This window comes from Pipistrellus kuhlii, unplaced genomic scaffold (assembly GCF_014108245.1).
Source record: "Pipistrellus kuhlii isolate mPipKuh1 unplaced genomic scaffold, mPipKuh1.p scaffold_m20_p_1, whole genome shotgun sequence".
NCBI lineage: Eukaryota > Metazoa > Chordata > Mammalia > Chiroptera > Vespertilionidae > Pipistrellus > Pipistrellus kuhlii.
The window spans coordinates 123,213,181-123,223,246 of NW_023425404.1; positions in this window are offsets into that span (position 1 = coordinate 123,213,181).

The following is a 10,066-nucleotide window of genomic DNA, read 5'->3' on the forward strand; positions in this document are numbered from 1 at the left end:
TTGCAGTCTTAATTACTGTACCTTTATAGTAGGTCTTGAAATAAGGTAGTTTGAATTCTCCAATTGGCTGTTTTTCAAAATTGTTTTAACTATTCCAACTACTTTGCTTGTCCATATAAATTTTAGAACCAGTTTGTCAATTTATTTATTTATCTTATGATAACATAAATTTAATGCAAACAAAATGTTCATATTCTAATTTTATGCTTATAACAAAATCAATATTTCTGCATTTTTAAAATTCCATCTTGATTTAGTCTATAAATCTCTATTAGAAGGATTATGTAAACAAGAATCAATAAACAAGGAATCACTTGATACTGCAAAGCTATTAAGTAGTTTAGAGCAGTGTTTTTCAACCTTTTTTGGGCAAAGGCACACTTGTTTCATGAAAAAAATCACGAGGCACACCACCATTAGAAAATGTTAAAAAATTTAACTCTGTGCCTATATTGACTATATATAAAGTAATTCTCTTGAATAGGAATCAAATAAACACAAAGAAAGTATTTTATAATTACTTTATTATGAAATATTAAGTAAACAAAATAGTGAAAAATTATAAAATTCTTGTCTTGTCTGCACCTACGGCACACCAGGCAACATCTCACGGCACACTAGTGTGCCGCGGAACAGCGGTTGAAAAACGCTGGTTTAGAGGAAGGGAGGGAGGTAAACTATATAGCAAAAGGGAAGTAATATATATAATGTAATGATAGGTCATATTTGTGCATGCACACACATATATATGGACATAGTTTAGGACATAAAGGCAATGAGGTAAACAATTAAGAAAGACCCTCTTCTGAATTAAAATTGCAACCTAAATTCTCTAATAGGAAAAACAAAATGTATTTTAAAGAGACAAAATTTCAGACATGACTATGATTGACTTGCTGTTTTATGCCTGGCCAGCACAGCTTAGTGGTTAAGCATCAACAGGGCACATGCTTGGGTTGCAGGGTCCATCCCTGCTGTGAGGCATGCAAGAGGCAGCTTATAGATGATTCTCTCATAATTGATCTCTCTCTCTCACTCTCTCTCTCTCTCTCTCTCTCCTTCCCTCCCTTCCTCCCTTCCTCTCTCCCTCCCTCCCTTTCTCCCTCCCTCCCTTTCTCTCTGAAATCAATAAACATAGATTTAAAAAAGAAAAGAAAAATACAAAACTAAAAAAAGAAACAAAATATTTAGAGACAAATATAAACATATATGCAAGTATTTTTATTGATTTCAGAGAGGAATCACTAAGCCATGCTAGCCAGGCAATATTATATTTCTTAATACAATAATAAAGGATGTTGCTTTTTGTAATTCAATTTCTGATTGTTTTATTGTTAGTATATAAAAGTACCATTGATCTTTTAAAGATTGATTTTGTATTCCGTGTTCATATTAAGCAAACATATTAGTTTTATTAGTTTAAACATTGTTTTGGGGTTCAGTTGGTGTGACTCAGTGACTGAGCATCAACCCATGAACCAAGAGGTCACTGGTTGGAGTCCCAGTCAGGGCACATGCCCGGGTTGCAGGCTTAATCTCCAGTAGGAGGCGTTCAGGAGGTAGCTGATGGATGATGTTTTTCTCTCATAGCTGTTTCTATCTCTTGTTTCCTTCCCCTTTCTCTCTTTCTAAAAATATGCAAAAAGCATATTTTTTTAAAAAAATTGTTTATGGAACTTATACTGTATTCAGAACATGCAATCTGTGAATAGAATCCGAGTTATCTGTTTCTTCTAGGCATTATGTAAAAAGATTTTGCTTTTTATCCATTCTATCTCTGCCCTTTGGTTTGATTTTATTGAATTTTTATTTATTTATTTACTTATTTATTTTTTAGAGAAAGAGGAAAGAAAAGGAGGGAGAGAGAAATATTGATTGGTTGTCTCCCAAATGCACCTTGTCTGGGGACTGAGCCCGGAACCTGGGCATATGCTCTGACCTGGAATTGAACTGGTGACCTTTCAGTGCACAATGACTATGCTCAATAAACAGGGCTCTGCCTTTAAACAGATTGTCTAAATCATTCACATCTAATGTGATTAACATGCTTGGGCTTAAATCCACTATTTTGTTATTTGTTTTCTATTTTTCTCATCTGTTCTTTATTTTTTTTCTTTCTCTGTTTTCTTTGTATTAACACTCCATTAGTTGTGTATTTATTATTGTCTTATTAGCTTACATCTTTTAATCTTTTTCTGTGTGTGGTTCCTCTAGATTTTAAAATATTAACCTTTGTGCACTGCTGGTGGGAATGCACACTGGTGCAACCACTGTGGAGAACAGTGTGGAGTTTCCTCAAAAAACTGAAAATGGAACTCCCATTTGACCCAGTAATCCCACTTTTAGGAATATATCCCAAGAAACTAGAAACACCAATCAGAAAGGATATATGCACCCCTATGTTCATAGCAGCACAATCTACAATAGCCAGAATTTGGAAACAGGCTAGGTGCCCATCAGCAGATGATTGGATCAAAAAACTATGGTACATCTACACAATGGGATACTATGCTGCCATAAAAAAGAAGGAATTCTCATCATTTGCAGCAACCTGGATGGAACTGGAGAACATCATGCTGAGTGAAATAAGCCAATCAATGAAAGAGAAACACCACATGACCTCACTCATTTGTGGATGATAAAGAAGATTATAAACTGATGAACCAAAAGATATATATACAGACAGTATATCAACAAGTAGACTGTCAAATTACAGCGGGGAGGGGAAGAAGATCTGGGGGAGATAATAGATCAACCGAAGGACTTTTATACATGCCTATAAGTACAACCAATGGACACAAAACTCTGGGGAGGGAGGGGATGTGTGGGAGGGAGGGAGGGGGGCAAACAAAAATCAATAAAATATATTAAAAAATAAATAAATAAAAATAAAATAAAATAAAATATTAACCTTCTAGGGCCTGTACTGAATCCACAAAGATTCTTCTGCTGCTCCACAAAGATTCTTCACTGCCTGGTTAGAACTCAAACATGTCGTCTCTGGGAACTATTCAACTGATAGCTCCCTCATCTTATTTGTGTGGCACTGTGGAGTTTCACACTTCAGTATTTAGTCGCATAGTCAAGAGGGTTCTTATGCACATTACTGGGACTCTTACTACTAGCTCCTGCTTCCTGGGACCTGCCATACAATATCCAGCTTCCTTAGCCTTCTGGTGCTATGATTTCAATCTGCTTAACTCATGAGACTGATGTGTTCTGCTTGGTTTTCCCTCCCTGCACCTCAGAAAAGCCAGATTTTCCAACTGTTGGGCTCCCCTGGAAAAACATGTTATAAACATCAGATGGCAGACCTTTGGCACTCACATTCCTGATGTTTGCTGCACCATAACTCACAGCATAGTCCTTGAACTTCTAGGCTGGATTTGGGAAGGAGTTTACTCCTGGAATGAGGGGCTTCCAGGTCCAGCTATCATTACTTCTATGTCCTTGTTTCAAAAAAGGTTGCTCCCATTTTAGTGTCAGGGAAATATTTAAGGATCCAGCCCTGCAAAAGCAAATTTCAGAATTCTTAGGCTTGTTCCTACAAGCATGACCTAAAAAATAAAAAAAATAAAAATTAAAACAGGAGCAGTGTTTGCATGTAAGAGACATTCAGCAAATATTTGCTGAACTGAATCCTGTTAGGACATGTGATTATAGCCTCACCTAGGCTAACCCCACCTTTTGGCAAATGTTACCTGACTCTTATGAATGATAAAAAAGGTTGGCAGTTTCCCAGGAGGAAGTTTTAACGTTCTCTAGTTACCTCACTCAGTCCACACCCTTACACTTAAGAAATCCAATGTTGGTGATTGACTTGAGGGAGGGAGGGAGGGAGGGAGGGAAGAAAGGAAGGAAGGAGGGAGGGAGGGAGGGAGGGAGGGAGGGAGGGAGAGAGAGAGAGAGAGAGAGAGAGAGAGAGAGAGAGAGAGAGGGGCAGAGAGAGAGACAGAGAGACAGAGAGGAAGAGAGAGAGAGAGAGAGACAGAGAGAGAGAAACATCTATGGGTTGCCTCCAATATGCACCCCAGGTGAAAAAAAAAAAAAAAAGAAAGAAAGAAAGAAATCCAATGTTCTGGCTGCATCTGCAGGGAATACAGAAGAAGGCTGCATTCAGCATTGCCAATTTAGGACACTGGGCCAGCAGCAGCTGGGTTGACTAATGATACTGCTGGCCCTCAGACCCTTTTTAACCCTTCATTGAGGTCGCAGCTGGGAGGGCTTCCCTCTGTAATCTGTGCCCTGGCTTCCCTGTCTGCTGATGGCCAACTGGATTTGGAAATTGGGAGGCACTGAGGGAGGAATAGAAATGGAGGAAGGTGTCAGGTGTTTTTCCCTCCTTTTTTTGAGAAAGGCAACAGCAGTTTCTATCTTGTCAGTACTTCTAACTCTCACCCAGAGGGCCCACCATGCCTGCAGCCCCTGCCAGGATGCCCCTACAAGCTCTAGGTTGAAATTGTCCTGTGCCTTCCTCTGTCTCAGCTACATGAGCAGCAAGCAATGGCTGTCTGTTTCTGCAAACCTCTGGGTGGCTACACCATTCCCGGGTTGGCTTCCCAGATGCTCCCACAATTTGAATACCAGTTCCCCACATTGCATTTCCCCCCATTTTCTAGCAAATAGTCAACATGGTTTCTTTCTTCCTAGCTGGCTCATGGCTGGAGCTGTGCCCTCAAAGTGTCTCCTGCAATCTTGAAATCTTCTTAGGGCTGTGGTCTCACACGTGTTCATGTTGCCTTGTCATAGACGCTTGTCATGCCAGCCTGCTGTGCTGCTGCTTTCCTTGTGATTAGATATGTCACCCAGCGGGGCTCGGCTGTACCAGCTGAAAACTGGTGCTGCTGTAATCAATAGGGCCTTGAGGGGAGGGACAAAAATTGCTGTTACTCTGTTCCTGTGTGAGATGGGCCTGTCAGTTCCCCAGAGCTGAGCACAGCGTAGGATGCAAGTTTTAATAAGCATTTAGAAGTGGTTTGGAGTTCACAGATTCTCAGAACAGAGAATAACAAAACTAGCCTTAGGGAGCAGCTATAGGGTTAAGCCTTCCTCTGACCTGTTGGCAGGGCCACAAATAAGTCCCAGCTTAGAGGGCACAGCCCTCTTAGCATAATTAAGCATGATTTTATGAGGCCCCTAAATCCTATCTGGGTAGCTAATGGGCTGTGGGAGGTGCAGCAAGTGCTGCCAAAACAAGTGAAACACACAACATTGTAACTATGGTGACCACTACCATGTTTACCTCTGGCTGTAAAATAAAGGCTCAGCTTGCCTTCTGGATCTCTTTCTGTGGCCTCAGCCAGGCACAGGGGATCCACCTAGACCCAGCTTATTATCTTTGTTGGTCTTTTCTTTAATCCTTCACCATCCCACCTCCCTACCCCCCAGCTCACCAAACTCTTGGCTGTGCTGGCCAGGCACACTAGCCAATGTGACTATGCTCAGAAGTCAACCACATTCACTCCACAAATATTTCTCGAGCACCACCTACGTGCTGGGAGCCTCTCTGGGTGCAGGGGTTAGTGTTGGATGATGCCATATGCTTGAAAATATAAATGAGTAGGTAAGATCTCAGAGAGTGGCAATTGTGCTGAAGAAATTAAAACAGATAATGAGATGAAGAGGTGCTACTTTGAGTAGAGTGATCCAGCAGAGTAACCTCTCTGAGGAGGTGACCATGGAACTGAGACCCAAGCGGGGGGAAGGATGGAGTCCCATGAAGCTTTGGGGGTCCTCAGCTGGGGGTTCAAGTCTTGCATGACTCAGATGGTCTCCTTGCTGACAATTCGGCACGGGCCTTGTCATAATGTTCCAGGGCCAGAGAGTGTGCATAAGGAGACCCCGTGTTGAGATGCAGCCTCTGCTTGCAACAAAAGACCTGAGAGAAGCAGTCAGAGGCCCAGAGCAGAAGGCCTCGGCTGTTGTGGGGCCTACATGGGGAGTGAGGGTGAAAAGCAGCCACAAAACAGAGAAACAGGGCACTGAGGATGACCCTGCCCCTCTGGGCCAGTGAGAAGGGGCATGAACTCAACCAGATTATTCAGGGGTCACATTAACAGCCTGAAGGCTACCTTTTTTGTCTGTTCTGTTCATATGGGTGGTGGGGCCAAGTTGAAATGGGTTTTGAGTCTATCCGTGAAAGTTACTTTTTTTTATTGTTTCACAATGGATTCCCACCTGTACAGGCAGGATTCTGTCTGTGCGTGACATTTTATTCCCATGAAAGGTACATTCATATCTTTCTCATTACCCTGAGTCACTGTTTGCTTCGGAGAACTAATTGATCTCTGTCCTCTCTTCAGTTAAATCTCCTTTTAGAATAACTTGAACTGCATCCAATTCTTAGCTTTTGTTTCAATGATTGTTCTTTCCTTTCAGCAATTTTCTTGAAAATAATCCTGCCTTTTCTCAGATGGTATTTGAGACTGAAGGGCTGGGAAAACTGTTCCTCTTGTGAGGTAACTGACTCAGCATGGAAAAGAAAAAAAAATCCCTCATTCTATTGTCCTAGTTGCTGAGCCCTGAGAGAAAGCTCAGCAAACATCTCCCTGATGCAGCTACAGGGTAATGCTGACAAATGGGATTAATCTGGTGTGTGTGTGTGTGTGTGTGTGTGTGTGTGTGTGTGTGTGTCTTAATTGGTCCCTTAAGGATTTGGGTATTGTTAGCAGTTGTCATTCAGTCCTGGCTTTCATGGGAAATATAATAGAAGAAGGAATAAGTGAGGGGGAGAAAAAGTGTAGCAACATCCAGAAAAATGAGAAATGGTATGTTCTCAAAGGATGAGGAAGGTTAGGAGTCTGTTATACAGTTGAAGTATCAATGCCCTCACTTCATAGTTAGCAAAGATCTGCACTCGTTACTTCTCTCAACCAGTGTTTCTCATCACACAACATGATCTTCATTCTCTATATTAATTAGTTTATTGTCTTACTATTGGAATGTCCTCTCCACAAAAGCAAAGATTATTTTGTCTTTTTTTCCCCCATAATGCCTATAACTGTGTCTTGCACATTATAGCTACCCAATTAAATATGTATTTTAAAGAAGTACATTTTCATTCAATTATTGAATATTTAGACATCATTATAAAACCATATAAAAGCATTTCTAACACATTTGGGATAGGCTACCTGCCTTCTATCATATGGTCTCCTAGGAATTTTTATGTCCTATCTTCTTATGCTAAACTATAACTGCCATTTAACCTGTCTGCCTGTATTGGTTTCAAGTTACTAATTTTGCAATAATTTGTTATGTAGCATGGCACAGCTGAGCTGGATCCTCTACTGAGATTCCTCAATGTGTCAGCCAAAGCTGGGGTCACATCTGAAGGCTAAGCTGGGGAAAGGTCTGCTTGCAAGATGGTGATGGCCAGAATTCAGTTCCATGGGGGCTGTTTGCATGAAGGCCTCAGTTGCTTGCCGGCTGATATCCAAAAGATACCTACAAATTCTTGCCATGTAGGCCTTTCTAACATAGCCCCTTATTTTAAACAACTATACAAGCTGAGAAGCAATAAGGTTTATTAACTTTTGAGAAATCTTAGAAAATAAGAGAGGTATTATCTTTTCCATTGTAAAGGGAAGATGGGTTATTCAAACCATACTGTCAGGAGTGATATCAATTTCTAAAAATGTTTTAGTATGATGCCGAAACTGGTTTGGCTCAGTGGATAGAGCATCGGCCTGCTGACTGAAAGGTCCCGGGTTCGATTCCAGTCAAGGGCATGTACCTTGGTTGCAGGTACATCCCCAGTAAGGGGTGTGCAAGAGGCAGCTGATAGATGTTTCTAACGCTCTATCCCTCTCTCTTCCTCTCTGTAAAAAAAATAATAATAATAATAAAATAAAATTATATATATATTGTTAACAAAAGAAAACCATGAAATCTGTAAAGAATTTTTGTGAGTTTATTTGAGCCAAACTTTCGACATATGCCGGGAAGCAAAACCTCAACGGATTGAGATAATGCTCCAAAGAATGGTGGGGTTACTTTTCTCTATTTATACACTGAAATCAAAGGAGGGACATAGGTGGGTTACATGAAATTCATTGGTGATGGAGTAAGGAGGCGGGAGAAAGCAAAGCAGTAGGAAACCCCTGGGATTGGATAAAAAGTAAAATGATGGACAGGTACTCAAGTGAGTGCAAGAACAATTAACATGATAACGAAGGAATTTGAGGCATTTGTCCTGGCGCCCACCACATTTGGTTGTGCCCCAGGAGCTCCGGAAAAAGGAAAGTTACAAGTTATCCAGACATCTCATAGATATGTTATCTTAGAGGCAAAAAGGCAAATGGGCTCAGTACAAAGTTCGAAATTGATCTTTGGGAAAATATCGGCCTAGAACATGACTACCCACTATAACCTGTTTGTAGTTAGATATTTAATTTTCAAACCATCTTTTGTGGTTATTTTAGGTCTCTAAGTTTTAAAGACTGCCACGCAGACCTCCCCTGAGCTTGTCAGGTTAACATGTGGCTCTTTTATTCATATATATATATATATATATATATATATATATATATATATATATATATATATATATATATAAAATAAACGTTTTAGAATGATGTTTAAATGCAAGTTTTATGAGAACTTTTTAGCAGAGAAGTAGGGAGTTTAGGAGGCTGGAAGGACTTTACTAAGGAATAAATTGACACATAAATTCCTGGGCTGCTGAATCAGGAAGTAAGAAGAAACAGTGTCTCAGCACTTCAAGGCATTTAGTGCAAAATACAGGTAAATAATGAAAGAGGGAGGATTAGGCAAATTGATAACCTGTTGAATGGTTTTCTCAAGGCTATTAACATCAATAGAGAGCATTTTCTTGAGACCTAACACAGAATTTAGCCCTAATTTTACAACAAAAATATAGAAAGTACACACATCAAATGTATAGTTTGGATAAATACTGAGTACATGGAATACTGGAATCTGGTGGAATTCTGACTGTGACCAGCCAAAGAGATGGATTGAAATAAGATACATTACAATGTTACATCCTGTGGTTGGCACCAAAACACCACTGCACAAATAAACATAGTATGGGGGAAGCTTGGCAGAATAGTAACATTAAGCACAGTAACACTAAGGATGCTCTCACCTTTATCTAGCAGAAATTACTTGTTTGTTGAGAGTGTAATTTCACAAATGGAGTTTTCTGAATGGCATTAATAGACAATAACACTGACTGTTACACCCAGACTTCGTGATCCCCAAGGACCACCAGGGAGCCGAGTCTGATGCAATAAACAAAAGAGCCTTTTCCATGCTAGCATGAGCTCTGTCCCACTCATGCAGGCAGCATGGCGGAAGAGAGCGAATTTCGCCCAGTCCAGGGGTTTTACTCTGGTCGGTGGTGATGTCACTGCCTCAGCTAACCCTAATTGGTTGGGAGAGGGCTAGGGATAACTCTGCCCTGCAGGATGGGAGCTCATCCTGGCCCCGCCCTACCCTCTCATGACAATGTGAGAACACATGGGAGAGAGTGATTCCCCCTCCAGGATTTCATAATCCCGGAGACAGAGCACATGCTTTTAGGATGTCAGGGTCATAGAGCTGATGGGAACAAGGGGCTGCTTGAGTAGGCTGTTCCAGGAGGAGGCAAAGCTGAAACAAAGGCCAGTTTGTTTTCACACAATTTCTGCATAGAAATTCATCCTGGATGTCAGATAATTATTTTCTTGCCAAAAAATACTAAAAGAAAAAGACAGAGAATCAGAAGGTGGAGTGAGGTTTTGTTACAGGGCAAAAGAGAATGAAATTGGGGGCTAGGGTTCCTAAAGAATTTTGTTACATGTGTGCTGGAGACCAGGCATGGAGCTCATTTCAATAAATTCTGAATAAGGTCTTTGTTGATGGTATTTTGCTACTGTTGTTAATCCTAATCCCAGGACATTTTTTCCATTGATTTTTAAAGAGAGATTGTAAGAGAGAAGGGAGAGAGAGACGTTAATCTAAGAAAGACATATAGATTGGTTGCCTCTGCCTCCACTTACATACCCCGAAGGGTCCAGGGAAGAACTTTAAACTCAGGTATGTGTCCTTGACTAGAACCAAA